Source organism: Meles meles, chromosome 9 (assembly GCF_922984935.1).
Source record: "Meles meles chromosome 9, mMelMel3.1 paternal haplotype, whole genome shotgun sequence".
Lineage (NCBI taxonomy): Eukaryota > Metazoa > Chordata > Mammalia > Carnivora > Mustelidae > Meles > Meles meles.
The window spans coordinates 82,240,662-82,256,428 of record NC_060074.1 but is presented as its reverse complement, the minus strand read 5'-3'; the positions used below and the strand labels follow the sequence as shown (position 1 = coordinate 82,256,428).

Sequence of the window (15,767 nt, the reverse complement as noted above, 5' to 3'; positions counted from 1 at the left end):
CATCCTTGTCTGCAGCCAGTCCTCCCTCCAGCCCCAGGAAATCCAGCTGCTCCAGGGGTTGCAAACTTATTACAAGCTAGAGCCCAGTCAGTCCTATGGGGTCTGGTTCTGGGTCCTGGAGCCCTACAGTGAGGAAAGGTGATGCGGCACAGGGGCTGGGAGAGGGCAGAGTGGACTCTCCCTGTAGGTCATGGCTCCCTGGTCAGCACAGACCCTGTTGTGTGCTGGCCCCTAGGGCACCCAGACTCCATCTCCCAGGCAGCATCTGGGAGGGAGACCACAGTGTGTCTCCTGCCAGCTCAGATGTGTCATTCTGTCCTATAGCTACAGCCTGTCCCAGCTGTACTCCCACTCCTAGTTGGCCAGCAACACCCTCAGGGCCAAGAAGAACAGTGCATCATCCAGCTCAGGGGCCAGTGTGTGGCTGGGCAGGCAGGGGAGGGCTGGCTCCGGGTTCAGGGAGTCTCTGGCTGGGCTAACAGGGGGCTCAGGAGAGCTGGCCTTCCAGCCCCTCGCTGACCAGTCCAGTGACTGGAACCATTTGCCTCCCCTCTCTGGGCCCCGCTCTCCGCCTCTGTGCAATGTGGTGATGCTGAATGATTGCTCCCATGGCGAGAGAATGTGAGGTGCTGGTGATTGACCTAAGCTGGGCCCAGAGCCTGGACTGCAGAGTCCAGTGGGGGATGGTGAACAGTGTCACCAGTGAGCCCCCCCCCCCAAAAAAAAGGTAATTCAGCCCTTCCATGCAACTGCCAGGCCCCGGGAAGACCACACTCCTGACACCCGGTCCCAGTGTGTGGCTCTTCCTCGGCAGTGGAACAGGGTGGGGACCCCAGGATACAGGGCCAGCTCCTCCCTCTGAGGGCACAAGAACAAGGAAGACTTTCCCTGGGGTCCCCCAAGGCCACATAAGAGGGGAGGTGGCTGCCTTGAAATTCTGCTTCTGTTAGAATCTGAGCATGGGCTTTGTTCTTTCACACAGGCTCTCCATGACTCCTCCTCAAATGAAGAGCTGTTACAGGGCCTGCCCCTCCCTGGCTCCTGAAGGAGACCCATCCTCCCAAACACAGGATCATTTCAGGCCATAATCCTGGGCCGATGGGAGACAGCCCCTCATGGCTCCTGACTCGGGCTGAGAGGGCCTTTCTCAGGCACAGCAATGCCCACTGAACATGGGGACTTCAGAAAGAACACATACCTGGCCCACATCCCACCCCAGGATGGTGGCTGCCTTCTCCCCTCTGGAGGAAGAGGGACATCCTCTCCTTCTCTGGGTGGGGGTCCTCTGACCCACTAGCAGGCCCTGGAAGGGTTCTAGTCTGTCTCTGGATGTGCACCAGCACTGAGTGGACCAATCACTGTCCCCACACAAACATGGAAAACATGCTAAGGAAGCACTGGAGGGGATCCTGTGCAAATGGCCTGCAGCTGGTGGGGCTGGCAGCTTCAGTGGCCTCCAAAAGGCTCCCTTTCCCTGGATGGAAATCCTCCTGGAGTCTCTGTCCTCAGAGCTTCCTTCCTGCTGGTTTCAGGACCAAAGGAGACTGTGCTATGGCTTAGAAGGCTCCATCCCAGCCTCCCTCCTTCTATACACATCACTGCTCCCCAAGAAGCAGGGGCTGCTGCTCCCACATGCCCCACACAAGGCTGGTTTAAGGCCCTCATTCCCTCCGAGGCCCAGAGGCTCTGACTCTGTCACATACACAGTGGCCATGGCTGCCTGGCTGGGCCAGGAGTCCCAGGAGAGCTCTCCTTTCCCAGGATCACGGTTCATAGTCCTGGCCAGAGAAAGAAGTCCCATATGTCCTCTTCTAGAGAAGGTGAATTCCTAGGCTGAGTGGCCCTCAGGTGCCTGAGGACATGGGGGTCCCCTGGAGAGAAGGGTGATGGTCACCCCTGTTTGACAAAACAGTGAGCTGTGCTCATACTTAGACTCACCTCAGGAAACTCTGGCACGATTTTTCATGGATGTATTTTCAGGAGTGTTCAGAATAGCAGTGGTGGAGAGAGCAGGGAATGTACCAATACTAATATTCAGGGAGATGGATGGTTGCTCAGTTGTTTAAGCCCCTGACTCTTGATTTTGACTCAAGATGTGATCTCAGGGTGCTGGATTGAGCCCCATGTAGGTCCGTGTTCAGTGTAGTGTGGGCTCACGGTTTTCTCTTCTACCTGCTGCCTCTCCCATGACTCTTGTGCCATGTTCTCTCTCGCTCTCTAAAATAAATTAATGAAGTCTTTATAAAAATGGAATCATACAGAGCGTACTTTTAAAAAATTGTAAAAAAAAAATCCTAACATTGATTTTGCCATTTTAAACATTTTCAGTATAAAGTCCAGTAGTGTTAAGTATATTTACACTGCTGTGAAACATATCTTGAGAATATTTCATCATGCAAATCTGGAATTCTGTTCCCATTATTATGTTTTTCATGTAGAAAACATATCATATTTATTTATTTATGTATTTATTTATGTTCAGTTAGCCAACTTATAGTACAACATTAGTTTTTTTTTAAGATTTTATTTATTTATTTGTCAGAGAGACTGAGAGAGAGAGAGACTGAGCACAGGCACAGAGTAGTAGAGGGAGAAGCAGGCTCTCCGCTGAGCAAGGAGCCCAATGTGGGACTCGATCCCAGGACGCTGGGATCATGACCTGAGCCGAAGGCAGCCGCTTAACCAACTGAGACACCCAGGTGTCCTTAACATTAGTTTTTGATGTAGTGTTCAACGATTTATTAGTTGCATGTAACACCCAGTGCTCATCACAACACTTGCCCTCCTTAATACCCATTATCCTGTTACCCCATTCCCCTCCCCTCTGTAAACTGTTTGGTTCCCAGAGTCCACAGTCTTTCATGGTTTATCTCCCTCTCTGATTTCTTCCCATTCATTTCTCCCTCCTTTCGCCTATGGTCTTCCACACTATTCCTTACATTCCACATATGAGTGAAACCATATGGTAAATGTCCTTCTCTGCCTGACTTATATTATTCATCATAATCCCCTCCAGTTCCATCCATGTTGATGCAAATGGTAGGTATTCATCCGTTCTGATGGCAGAGGAATTGTGGGAGGCCGCGATAAGGCTTGAGATGAGGACCAAACCAGGCCCTGACTTGTGTCTCCTTTAAAGTCCGAATAGCCTAACCAAAGGTTTAGGATGGAAAAGTTGAGTAGCACTGAGAAAGGGTCTGTGCTATGTGCACTCGCCTATGCGATTTCCCACATGTTTATTTGTTAGATGAGAGCAATTTGGTTGGGGTCATAAATTCATAACTGGTCCTTGCTGTTCCAGCACAGCTTATGAATCACTCTCAGGTTTGTTGTTACTTCTTGTATGTTTTGAGTTACTTTGGAGTCAATGCAGCTGGTTAAGGAATTATCTGAAGACAGAGACCACTGGCCTTGGAGAATCTGCATTTAGACCGTGAGAAGTAGATAATGGGGAAGTCTGGAGGGTTTTTTCTGGATGTAGTAAATTCTTTTATAATCAGTTAAAAATAGTTACTATTGGCTATATAATGCCTTGCTGCCTTGAATAAACTCGGCATTGGTGGAAATCATCCCCTATGCTCCTCCTGCCCCCATCTCTTTGTCTCTTTAATTTCTTTTCACCATCCTCTTACCCTCGCGCTTCCTGGTCGATTTGTCACACGGGCCATGGCAAGGAATATTCCATTATATATGTGAACCGCATCTTCTTTATCCATTCATATGTTGAAGGTCATCGCGGCTCCTTCTACAGTTTGACTATTGTGGACATTGCTGCTATGAACATTGGGGTGCAGGTGCCCCTTCTTTTCACTTTGTCTGTATCTTTATGGTACAGGAGTGCAATTACTGGGTGGTAGGGTAGTTTTATCCTTAACATCTTGAGGAAACTCCATACTGTTTTCCAGACTGGCTGCACCAGCTTGATTTTCCACCAACAGTGTAGGAGGGTTCCTCTTTCTCCACATCCTCTCCAACATCTGTCATTTCCTGACTTGTTAATTTTGGCCATTCTAACTTGTGTAAGATGGTATCTCATTACAGTTCTGATTTGTATTTCCCTGATGGCAAGTGATATTGAACATGTTGCCCTGTGTCTATTAGCCATTTGCATGCTTTGGAGAAATGTCTGTTCATGTCTTCTGCCCATTTCTTGATTGGGTTGTTTCTCTTTTGGGTGTTGAGTTTGAGAGTTTCTTTATAGATCTTGGATACTAGCTCTTTATATGACAAGTCATTTCCAAACATCTCCTATTCCATGGGTTGCCTCTTTGTTTTGTTAACTATTTCCTTTGATGTGAAGAAGGGTTTATCTTGACTAAGTCCCAATAGTTCATTTCTGCGTTTGTTTCCCTTGCCTTTGGTGATGTGTCTAGGCAGAAGTTGCTGTGGCTGACGTCAAAGAGGTGACTGCTTACGCTCTCCTCTATGATTTTGATGGATTCCTGTCTCTCATGGAGGTCTTCCATCCATTTTGAGTTTAACTTTGTGTGTGATGTAAGAGAATGGTTGAGTTTCAATCTTCTGCATGTGGCTGTCCAATTTCCCCAGCACCATTAATTGGAGAGACTGTCTTTTTTCCCTTGAATATTCATTCCTATTTTGTCAAAGATGAGCTGACCATAGTGTTGAGGGTCAATTTCTGGGGTCTCTATTATGTTCCATTGATCTATGTGTCTGTTTTTGTGTGAATACCATGCTGTCACAGCTATGGAATGTAGCTTGAAGTCAGGCACTGTGATGCCTCCAGCTTTGGTTTTCTTTTTCAACATTTCCCTGGCTATGTGGGGTCTTTTCTGGTTCCATACAAGTTTTAGGATTATTTGTTCCAGCTCTATGAGAAATGCCAATGGTATTTTAACAGGGATGGTGTTGAAAGTGTAAGGTGCTCTGGGCAGCATAGACATTTTAGCCATGTTTATTCTTCTGATCCACGAGCATGGATTGGTTTTCCATATTTTTGTGTCTTTCTCTATTTCTTTCATAAATGTTCTATAGTTTCTAGGGTATAGATTGTTTTCCTCTTTGGCCAGGTTTATTCCAAGGTATCTTACAGTTTTTGGTGCAATTATAAATGGAATCAATTCCCTAATTTCTCTTTCTACAGTTACATTGTTAGTGTATAGAAAAGCAACAGATTTCTGTGCATTGATTTTGTATCCTGCCACATGACTGAATTGCTGTATGAATTCTAGTAGTTTGGGGGTGGAATCTTTTGGGTTTTCCACACAAAGTATCATGTCATCTGGGAAGAGAGAGTTTGACTTCTTTGCCAATTTGAATGCCTTTTACTTCTTTTTGTAGTCTGATTGCTGAGGCTAAGACTTCTAGTACTATGTTGAACAATAGTGGTGAGAGTGGGTATTGTATATGTACTCCTGATCTTAAGGAAAAAGCCCTCAGCTATTCCCCATTGAGAATGGTATTTGCTGTGGGCTTTTCATAGATGGTTTTTATGAAACTGAGGAATGTCCCCTCTATCCCTACACTCCGAAGAGTTTTAATCAGGAAAAGGTGCTGTATTTTGTCAAATGCTTTTTCTGTATTAATTGAGAGGATCCTATGGTTCTTGTCTTTTCTTTGATTAATGTGCTCTATCATGTTGATTGACTTGCGGATGTTGAACCACACACTTGCATCCCGGGAATAAATTCCAGCTGGTCATGATGGATAATCCTTTTAATGTACTTTTGGATCCTATTGGTTAGGATCTTGTTGAGTGTTTTGGCATCCATGATCATCAGGGATATTTCTCTGTAATTCTCCTTTCTGAAGGGGTCTTTGCCTGGTTTTGGTATCAAGGTAATGCTGGCCTCTTAGAATGAGTTTGGAAGTTTTCCTTCTGTTTCTATTTTTTGAAACAGCTTCAGAAGAATAAGTACTATTTCTTCTCTGAATGACAGCCTTGCTGGTTAAGGTATCTTTGGCTGCATGTTCTTCTCATTTAGTATCCTGAATATGTCTTTCCAGCCCTTTCTGGCTTGCCATGTCTCTGTGGACAGGTCTGACATTATTCTGATGTTCCTCCTTCCATCCATAAGAAATCTCTTCCTCCAGGCTGCTTTCTGGATTGCTTTATTGGTTCTAAGATTTGCAAGTTTTCCATTTTTAATTCTAATAGTGTATTTATAGATATTTTATATTTTCTATATATACCCTTATATTATCTGTGTATAGTCACAATTATCCCTCAATTCTTATTCTTTTTGTTTCTCTTGCTTTATAACACTTGGTAGATTCTCCAATGCAATGTTGACTAGAGTAGCATTGTTTGAAGATTTTAATATATCTTTCTCAATATCTGATAGAAAAAAACAGGTGAAACATTGGTAACAAGTGTGACCTAATTGACAAATATGGAACATTACACATTAAGTACAGAATACATTATTTTCAAGTGGTCCTAGGATATTGCCCAAGTAGATAAAATGTTGTACCATTAAGCTAGTCTACACATTTTAAAGCCTGAAATTAATTAGATTATATTCTTAGATCACAGGAGAATTGAGCCATAGTCATAATGAAAAGAAAACCATGAAGTCCCTCAATGTTTAAAAATTAAATGTAACTTTGCTACATATCCTAAGGGTCAGAGAGGGAATCACAAGGGAAATTCTCAACCTTTCCTACATCAGAGGTTGCAGACAATGGCACTCTATCTGTGAAGAGCAGTATAATTAGATAGATAGGAGCTGAGCCTTAAGTCAGAGTTCTGCCTGCCCCAGCCACACGGGGCAGCCTTGGTCTATGGTCCCCTCACAGCTGCCCTTTTTGGTAGCCCTGAGCTAAGAGGTACTACATGACCATACAGAAATAGGAAGCTCCCCACTCCCAGTGATGATGGTGGCCCCGCCCAAGCTGCCCTTTCTGGTGGCCCTGAGCTAAGGGGGACAACATAGCCATATGGAAATGGGAAGATCCACACCCCTAGTGATGATGGTGCTATTGTATTGTCCTCACCAGTCCAACAGCATGTTTTCTGAGTGAAATATAACACAGTAACAGGTTATTGACCTTCCTTAAGGTCTGAAAATCATCTTGTGAGTCATCTATTAGAAATATGGATTCAGGGCACCTGGGTGGCTCAGTTGGTTGAGCGACTGCCTTTGGCTCAGGTCATGATCCCAGACTTGCAGGATAGAGTCTTGCATCGGGCTCCCAGCTCCTTGGGGAGTCTGCTTCTCCCTCTGATCTTCTCCTCTCCCGTGCTCTCTATCACTCATTCTCTCTCAAATAAGTAAATAAAATCTTAAAAAAAAAAAAAGAAATATGGATTCAACATGTGTTCTTTCTTCTGGAAAAGAAGTAGACCCCAATAGTAATCATGGCTTCCTGAACACCTGCTCTTGAGAGCCATCACACTGGCTCTTTGTGGAATTCTCCCTTTTAAACTTCCAAACTATGATGTGGATATTATTAGTCACATTTTCTAGATGGTTATACAGGGGCTCAGAGATGATGGGAGTCTCAGAGGATTTTAGTGTCAGAAACCTAAGTGGGATCCCCAAACTGACTCCAAATCCTTTGTTATTCCATACACAGAAATATTTTCCTCTTATCTCTGGTCTTCTCAGTCTGGAAACACCTCAAGTCTCAGGATTTTCTTGTTGTGTGGTCGACTGGAATGAATTCAGCTGGCCTTTTTACCTCTGTCCATCATGATCATTAAGCATGGAGGAGCTTTGAGTAAAAGATGCAAAGATCCCTAGGAATAGAGACACCATAATATTTTTCTGATATTAAAGTTACTGAAAGAACTATCTTTTTAAAATTGATTCAGGTTCTGGTATGTTCAGAGTGTGCTGTAAGACAGGTCTGAAATAGTGTTTAAAAACACTCAGCTCAGTCTCTTCTACAAAGTGAGACAATGCTTATAAACATACTAAACTCTTACCTTGCCCATGGTTACTTATTTCCCAACTATTGCAGTGTTTATATGGTATGACTATGACTTGCATTAGTAAAAATCTGCAAGGAAAGAACTAAGACAGTGTATCCAAGCGTTAGGGGGACTTCATGTTTTATTTAGTGTTGTGACAATGAGCTACTCTGTTTCATTCTGTAGTCCAAGGGAATGGTGCCAGACATCTCTAAGATGTTGGGAGGTTCTAAAATTCTGAGTTTAAATTATCTGTGTGTTTCAGAGATTTGGGCAGGAGAAAGGAGGAGCCCAGCTTCTGTGAACACCTCTGTTACCTGTGTTGACCATGGAACAGGTAACCTTCTGTAGGCATCATTTCGATTTCTTAGTGCATTTTTAAAGGTGCTTTTGTCTCAAGTTCCTCTCTTTAGTAGTAATTAGAAGGATAATGGAAATTTTTGTCTTTTACCATCCATGGGCCCAGATTCTGGGCTCCCAGGGAAGCTATCCTTTAACATTTTACGAAGCTCAAAGTGACTGGGCAAAACCTCAGAGCATGGACCCTTTTTCTGCCCCAAGCACATGTTGTACATCTCCTTCGAGAAGAAAGAGAGAACAACAACAAAAATGCCATTGCAAACACAAAGATGAGAAAAACAGAAGAACCCCTCCTGCTCCCACAAGATTAAAGTCATACTGACTTGCACATACTGAAAACATAAGAAAAAGTCTAACTTTCGGGAATGTTTTTCCTCATGATGATGTGTCACTCTGTGTGTAAAACAAAATAGAACAAATGTAGAAACCTGCCCCAAATGTTCCTCCCCCGGAGCACTCCCTGCCTTGTGAAGATTGTGTCTCCCAGGCAGTTGTCTTGACTTGGGTTTGAAGAAAATTCTCTTCTTTTCTCCCTAAAATGTTTAAAAGGGTTTGTTCCTTTGTGTCAACAATAACAATACGTTTTCTTTTTAAGTGAAAAATCAATGTTCCTGGCTCACAACTCCAACAGTACAGAAGGGCAGTTGTTCTTGTTCATCCTGGAGCTTCCCTGCAGAACCAAGCATTTGTATACATATTCCAGCACAAGTGGACTCATCCTAGAAGGAGGCTCGGAAGGTCTGAGAAGCACTAGCCACTCCATGGGTGAGACCAGAAGGTGAAGCTCCTCCCACTTAGAGCATTACTTTTTGGCTGGAAATGTGGGAAACCACAGCATTTCCTTTTCTTCCCCTAAGATTTTATTTATTATTGGACAGAGGGAGACACAGTGAGAAAGGGAACACAAGCAGGGGAGTGGGAGAGGGAGAAACAGGCTTCCCACTGAGCCCGAAGCCAGATGTGGGGCTCGAGCCCAGTACCCTGGGATCATGGCTTGAGCTGAAGGCAGATGCTTAATGACTGAACCACCAATGTGCCCCAACAATTGCATTTCCTAAAGCCCAAGCCTGGGAAGGTCTGAGAGCAGCTGACCTTGCCAGGAGCCAGGGACAGCTCTATAGGCAGGGCTGGTGAAGGAAGGGAAGGGGTAGGGCTCTGAGGGTGGTCTGCAGCCAGAGGGGTCCCCGGAAGGTGCCAGATGTCTGGGGGAGGGGGCCCTGCCCACAACCCGCCCGTGACTGCCCTGTGGAGCCAGGTGTTTGAGCAAGGAGATGCCACCTCCAGCAGTCCCTACAAAAGCAGGGAGGTGTGGGTGTAAGGGCGGCTCACCTGGTACAGGGAGGCACAGCGTGCAATGGGCTCAGGGCACCACCCTCCATCCATCAGCACGTGGGAATGGAGCTATGTCCTCGGTGGGCAGACCCAGAGCTGCCTTAGGACGCAGAAGCAGGGCAGGCAAACGGATGCTAGGAGAGATCCTGGGGGAGGGGGGGTTGGGGGCGGGTTCTGGCTCACTGAATGTGGGCTGTCCACTGTCGTGGGGTTCCCAGGTATAGGGTCCTTGAAGGGCGCATGAAGCAAGTTCATCGTGAGGACTCAGATGGGTTTTCTTTTTCTCTTGAAAGTCTCTTCTGCCCAATCTCCATCAACAGGCCCTGTCCCCCACACTCCTGAACTCCAGGGCACCTTCTCACCCAAGCTTTTGTGGGATGGGTTGCAGACATTTCAGGGTTTCCTGTGTTCCCCAGGAAGAATGCATGTAAAGACAGCACACAGTCCCCAACTTCAGTGCCTCCCGTCCCCTGGCACAGTGCAGGTAATGGACTTTGAGCAGCAAGCACCCAGAGTTCAGCAGGATGTCTCCTGTTCCCCACCCCCCACAGGCATGGCACTAACAAGCCCCAGAACCATCCCCCAGCTTCAGCATTGTCCCCCGTGTTCCCCAGGGATGGTGGTAATGGGCTGTCAGGATCCCGCTGGAGGGTCCTCCAGGTTCCTGCCACCCACCCCCCAGCACAGGTGTGGTGGTAACAGCCCTAGAGCCATCCCCCAATTTTAGCATTGTGCCCCATGTCCCACAGGATGGTGGTAGTGGGCTGTCAGGATCCTACAGGGGTGTCCTCCAAGTGGGGGCCTGGAAGCTGGAGGAAACCAGATCCCATTCAAGTTGCATGAGGAACAGGTGAGTTGAGGTGTTCATTTGGAAGGATAATTTCACTTTTCCAAAAAAGACAAAGTCATTGGTCCACTTTAGAATGTTGATAATTACTACTTAAGAAAACAAGCATGTGTTTCCAAAAAAGAAAAAAGAATGAAAAAAGAAAACAAATAGTATGTGTTTTCCCTTCACCCAAGAACAGAAGCAGGTGTGCCTTCTCATCCACACCTGACAATGCTTCTCTGATCTGGCTCCATGAGACCGAAAGTTTTGAACAACAGTATCTGAGTCAGTCATGCAGCTTGTCACCAGATGTCAGTGTTCTGAGAAAGCAGCAGGTACATTGGGCACAATGTCATGTTTCAGGACTGGAGGTAAGACTTCTTTTTAATCCAAATCCTCCTGGGCTTTTCTCTTTTCTCTAGTTGAGCCACAAAGTGAAACTGAAGTAGCTGTCTGCATTCTGGCTTTGGTGCAAGAGTGACTTAGTGTCCCTGCAGGTAGAACATCACAGGGAATGCCATTTTCTCTGTTCATTTACTGCTTACAAAATGTCATCTGCACATCTGTTTTCTGGGAAATCACTTGTTTTAGAGAAGGAAGATGAGATTTACTCTTTGTTTGTTTTTAACATATAATTTGATCCTTACTCTAACAGCGTTTATTCACTTGGGCCTGGGGGATGGTCCTAAGGCCACCATCTAGAGTTAGGTGGCTTTTTGCGGCCAGAGAGAGACATGGATGATGTCTTGTCATTTGTCAAAGGTGATATTTCGTAACTGATTAGTGTCTTCATCTAAAGAGCTAAAATTAAGGTAGTGGGAAAACTCAAAATTATTCAAAGTAGTCTTTTACCGTTTAAAAGTAAAGCTTGACTTTCTAGTTTAACTAAATATATCATCTAGATATTTTGATATGCCATATTTTTCTCTGTAGTTCCTTTGGTGGTGGAGTCAGAAGGAGATTCTTTGGGAATTCTCCTGGATAGAGGCACACTGGTGGCCTCAAGGGGCTTGGCAGACTTCACCCTGGGGTGAATTCTGGAACTGCTTGCCTGACGCTGGGTGAGTCAGGTTATCTCATGGAGTTTGTTTCTCCTCAAGAAAATGCTAGAAGGTAATATCTATGGAAAGGCTTTTTACACAGAAACTTTCAGGCTAATGAAGAGCAACTAACAATGAGGTGTTTTGGGCTGTATTATTCTGTATATAATAGTTTTATAACCCCCGTCCTAGGCTATGGTATTTTATTGCACAAGGAGTCCTCATAAGTCTACAATGAAAGACTCAGATCTCAGAGCATGTTCATGTTCCACTAATACGTTACTTATAGTTTGCCCAGGTAGGAAGGTGAGTTGAGAGAAATACGACACATTTATGAAAGCCTTGGGCCAGTGTAATTTTGACAAGAGGGGGGAATCCTGGAGCTTTGCAGGAGAAGGGGAGTTCCAGGTCTGGGTAATGCTGGCAGGGATCCTGGAGGAGAACGGAATGCATTCTGCAGGAGGGTGTGGGCAGGGCTGGCTCCAGGGGTGGCTGTGTGTCTCCCATGTGACAGTTGTGACAGGTCAGGGCCGTGAGCATGTTCCTGGTTGAGGACAGGGGAGGCCTGGGTGGCAAGCTGGCAGAGCCCCTTCTTCTGAGCCACTGGCCTCAGCCAACACACATGAGCTCTTTGTCTGTCCCTATCACTCTAGTTCAGACTTCGCCTTGTCAGGCCAAGATGTCGGTTTGTGCTGCTGCTGCTGCTGCTGCTGCTTCTTCTTCTTCTTCTTCTTTTTAAATTAGAAGATTTTATTTATTTGACAGAGAGAGAGAGATCACAAGTAGGCAGAGAGGCAGGCAGAGAGAGAGTGGGGGGTGGGGAAGCAGGCTCCATGCAGAGCAGAGAGCCCGATGTCAGGCTTGATCCCAGGACCCTGAGATCATGACCTGAGCTGAAGGCAGAGGCTTAAACCCACTGAGCCACCCAGGCACCCCAGGCTTCTTTCTTTGAGTGTGTGTGGAGTTTCAAAACCTAGATGATGGAAATAATGGGTCATAAGAACATCTGTTCCTCTTGTATTTCCTGCTCTCCTTTAAGTCACCACAGTGAATTGTACCTGCTAGTGGAAGGGACTATCTGTACATGTTTATTTCTTGTTTTAATTAAACAATGGGAAACAAAACTTCTGATATATTAAAAGAATTCTTTGTGGGTGTTCATGGTTTTCTCTTCCATGAACCACATTCCGATATTGGAAAATATTTTTTAAAGTAAAACACAGGGGCAGGACTCAACAGGGCACAGTGGCCTTTGTGAGGAGGACACATGGAGAAGGAGTGTAGGTTGTTGAGTAGCTCAGGGAGGGACTCATTGTGCTCCCAGAGAACATCTATCCTTCCCTCGGTGGGGAGGGGTGGCTGCTTACTTGGTGGCCCATCCTGGGCTCTGAAACCTGACCCAGTGAGTCCCTTGTGACTAGAACTGGGGAATTTCTGAAGAAAACAGAATGAACCCTGGAGGGTGCCTGCATTCTTTGCACTCGGACAACTCCTGGAGCAAAGGAGCTCATCACCTGTGAGGCATGTCAGGATCCCTGAGGGTGTGGGCTTTGCTTCCTGGGAAAAGGTTCTGCCTTGATCCTTATCTGAACCAGAGCCATGTTGTCTGCTTATGGAGACCCAGACCTTTACGTGACCATGTCACTATTATTCTTGTTATTTTAAGAAAGCAATATAGACACTGACTTTGAGATCCAAATATCAAAGGGAAAAACACAAGGCCAAATATATATAAGAGGACTGAACTTGTGGTATCTCTCATTAGTATGGGCAATGTAGGGCTGCCCGTATGAGAAGGAACATGGAATTCTATTCAGATAGAAGTGTGCTGTGCCCACATAGTGTTTTATTCTATCCTTTCCTTACTTCTCTGAAGGGAATATAGAGTGGTGACTGGAGCTTGGTTTCTCATTTGAAGGAATGGGAGACAAGAGATTTGAAAGAGCAGTGTTCATGCTGACGTGGTGCTCCATACCCAGTGAGGGAGGGTTTGAAATTTGGACTTGGAAGCGTTGGTGCTCAGGGAGGATGTGGTCCAAGTTTCCCACCCACAGAGTCACTCAGCTGGTCTGCCTAAATGGACCCATTCCAGCCTTTTGAACACTGAACACGTTTCTGAGACTGGAGTTTGCTTCTTTGTGAGTAACATTGCGCTGGGGTGGAAAGCAGTCTCTGGGTCTTAGGAGTCACCGTGTCAGCAGGCGTGAGCCTGACAGGGCAGTCTGCTCAGATGGCTGGGAGACTGTGAGGCTGTGGCAGTGGCCTTCGCTGTTGATGCACAGGCCAACTTGCTCCAGCGACAGGGCTCTGCTCCCCAGCCAGCCCTCCCGCAGATGTGAAACTTGCTTCCTGTTTGATTCTCTAGCCCTCATCTCAGCAGGGGGCTTGGTAGGAAGCAGCCCACAGGCAGCATTATGGATTCTTGCCCAGTGTGCCCCTTGCCTCCTCGGATGAGGCACTATAGGTGTCCTCTGCCTGGTGTCTGTGAATTCAGCCAGCAGAAGCACTTATTCCAGAACCACACCCCTGAGAAATCCTCCACTTTCCTGTGCTATGTGGAAGAGGCCAGTGTTCATTTGGAACTCAAATCCCAGCTCCTGCCATTGGGTTCCAAGGCCACATGGCACACCAGTCTCCTTGAAGCTCTAGTTCTACATGGAGCCTGATGTGCAAGGCTGAGACTGAACCTGGCGGCCTGCTGCTGCTGCTGCTACTGGTTCCTTCCTTAAAACTGTGCAGCAAACCCTGGTTTGAGATGACGTCCCAGGAAAGAGGGACAGGTGTACCACTCTGCCCCAGCACAGGAGGATGCCAGACATCAATCACGGGTGGCTGGTGCAGGGAGGAGAGATGTCTGTTTCCTAGGACCTTGGCCAGAGGGAGATTTGGATCCTGGGATGCTTCTCTGCTCAGCTTTCTCAGATGAGCACATCAGGCAAGGGGAGGATGTATGTGCGCTCACCTGGAATCAAGGAAGGTATCTGGTTTCAGGTTTCATGTGCAAGTGAATTCCTCTTATGGGTCATTTCCCTGATGGTCTTCAGGGTGCCATAGGGGGACCCATTGTTCCAGGCATCCTGACTATGTAAGAGCTCTAGTCATCTTTTCCCCCAGGGCTCTGGACTAGGAAATCGGAGGGAGTGAGTGGTGAAACCATCTGAGTAGGGCTCTATTTCCTCCTTGCCGAGATGGCTTGGTGACTGTGATAACTACTCTGGAAATAGAAAGCAGGAGAGACAGGGCCAGGATGCTGAAGGGGAGGTGGCGGTGGTGCTTGCTATTCACATAGGGGCCAGGTGGGACTTCACTAGGAAGGTGACACTTGAGTCAAGTTCTAAATAAGGTGAGTGATATCAAACCAAGAGCCTTATAAATGGCAAGGAAAGCATATGCAAAGGCCCTGGGGCAGGAGCATACCAGGTACGTCCAGGAACAGAAGCCCTGTGACCACAGGAGACAGCTTAGGACATGACCTCAAGAAGGTGACAGTAGGGTAACAGAAAGCCATTGCAGGGCTGTGACCCCATGGGACCCTGTTTCACTGAGCTATCCTGGCTACAGTGTTGAGAACAGATGACACATGGTTGAGGATGGACAAAGGAGGTCAATGATGAAGATTTTCATGGAACTCAGGCAAGAGATGGGCTCCAGTTTGGACCAGACAGGTGGCCTTGGAAGGAGGGGTTAATGCTATTCTGGGTACCTATTGAAGATGGAGCTCACAGGATTTGCTGATGGGTTTGATATTGGGTATGGGAGAAAGGAGGAATTGAGGTACCTCCGAGCTCTTGCTGGTTGTCCCAATCAAGGTGAAGGAAGAGGTTTCTGGGGGTAAGAGATAGTCTGTGTTCCACCTGCTGAGGAAGGTGCCTTTCACAGTGGATCTGCTGATGTTTGTGTCTGGGAGAACTCTGAACTTCTACCCCCTTCAGCATCTGTCAAGTACAAGTCTTTCCCACTTTTCTCAAAGTTAATGGTAAGACACTTGGCTTTTTCAAAAGGTCTATGTTATTACCCAGCTCCAGTATCAGGAAGAAACCTGAAGAGGATTTCTCTCTTATGAAAAAAGTAAAAAAGTGGGCATTGCATTCAGCATCTGTTTTGTGGGGAACCACTACAGAGGCGGCGTGCACTCCAACCAGCTCCTTCCTGGGCACCGCTCTCTGCATCCAGCCATCAGTGCTTTGAATTGTGTCTGCGAGTATCTGCTGTGCTTTATCTCCATTTATTTTGGGCATCCCATTAAGATGTTGTGTCCTGAGGTCCAAGAAGAGCCAAAGAGAAGGAACTTTTATTGTCTGAGCATGCTCACTTGTTTTTCTGTAGAAAT

The 15,767-nt window shown here is 46.3% G+C and overlaps 1 pseudogene; it reads left to right on the top strand.

The window, feature by feature from the left end:
* Positions 1 to 608: 608 nt before the first annotated feature.
* The window catches only part of LOC123950439, a 56,557-nt pseudogene continuing 41,398 nt past the window's right edge, over positions 609 to 15,767 (top strand).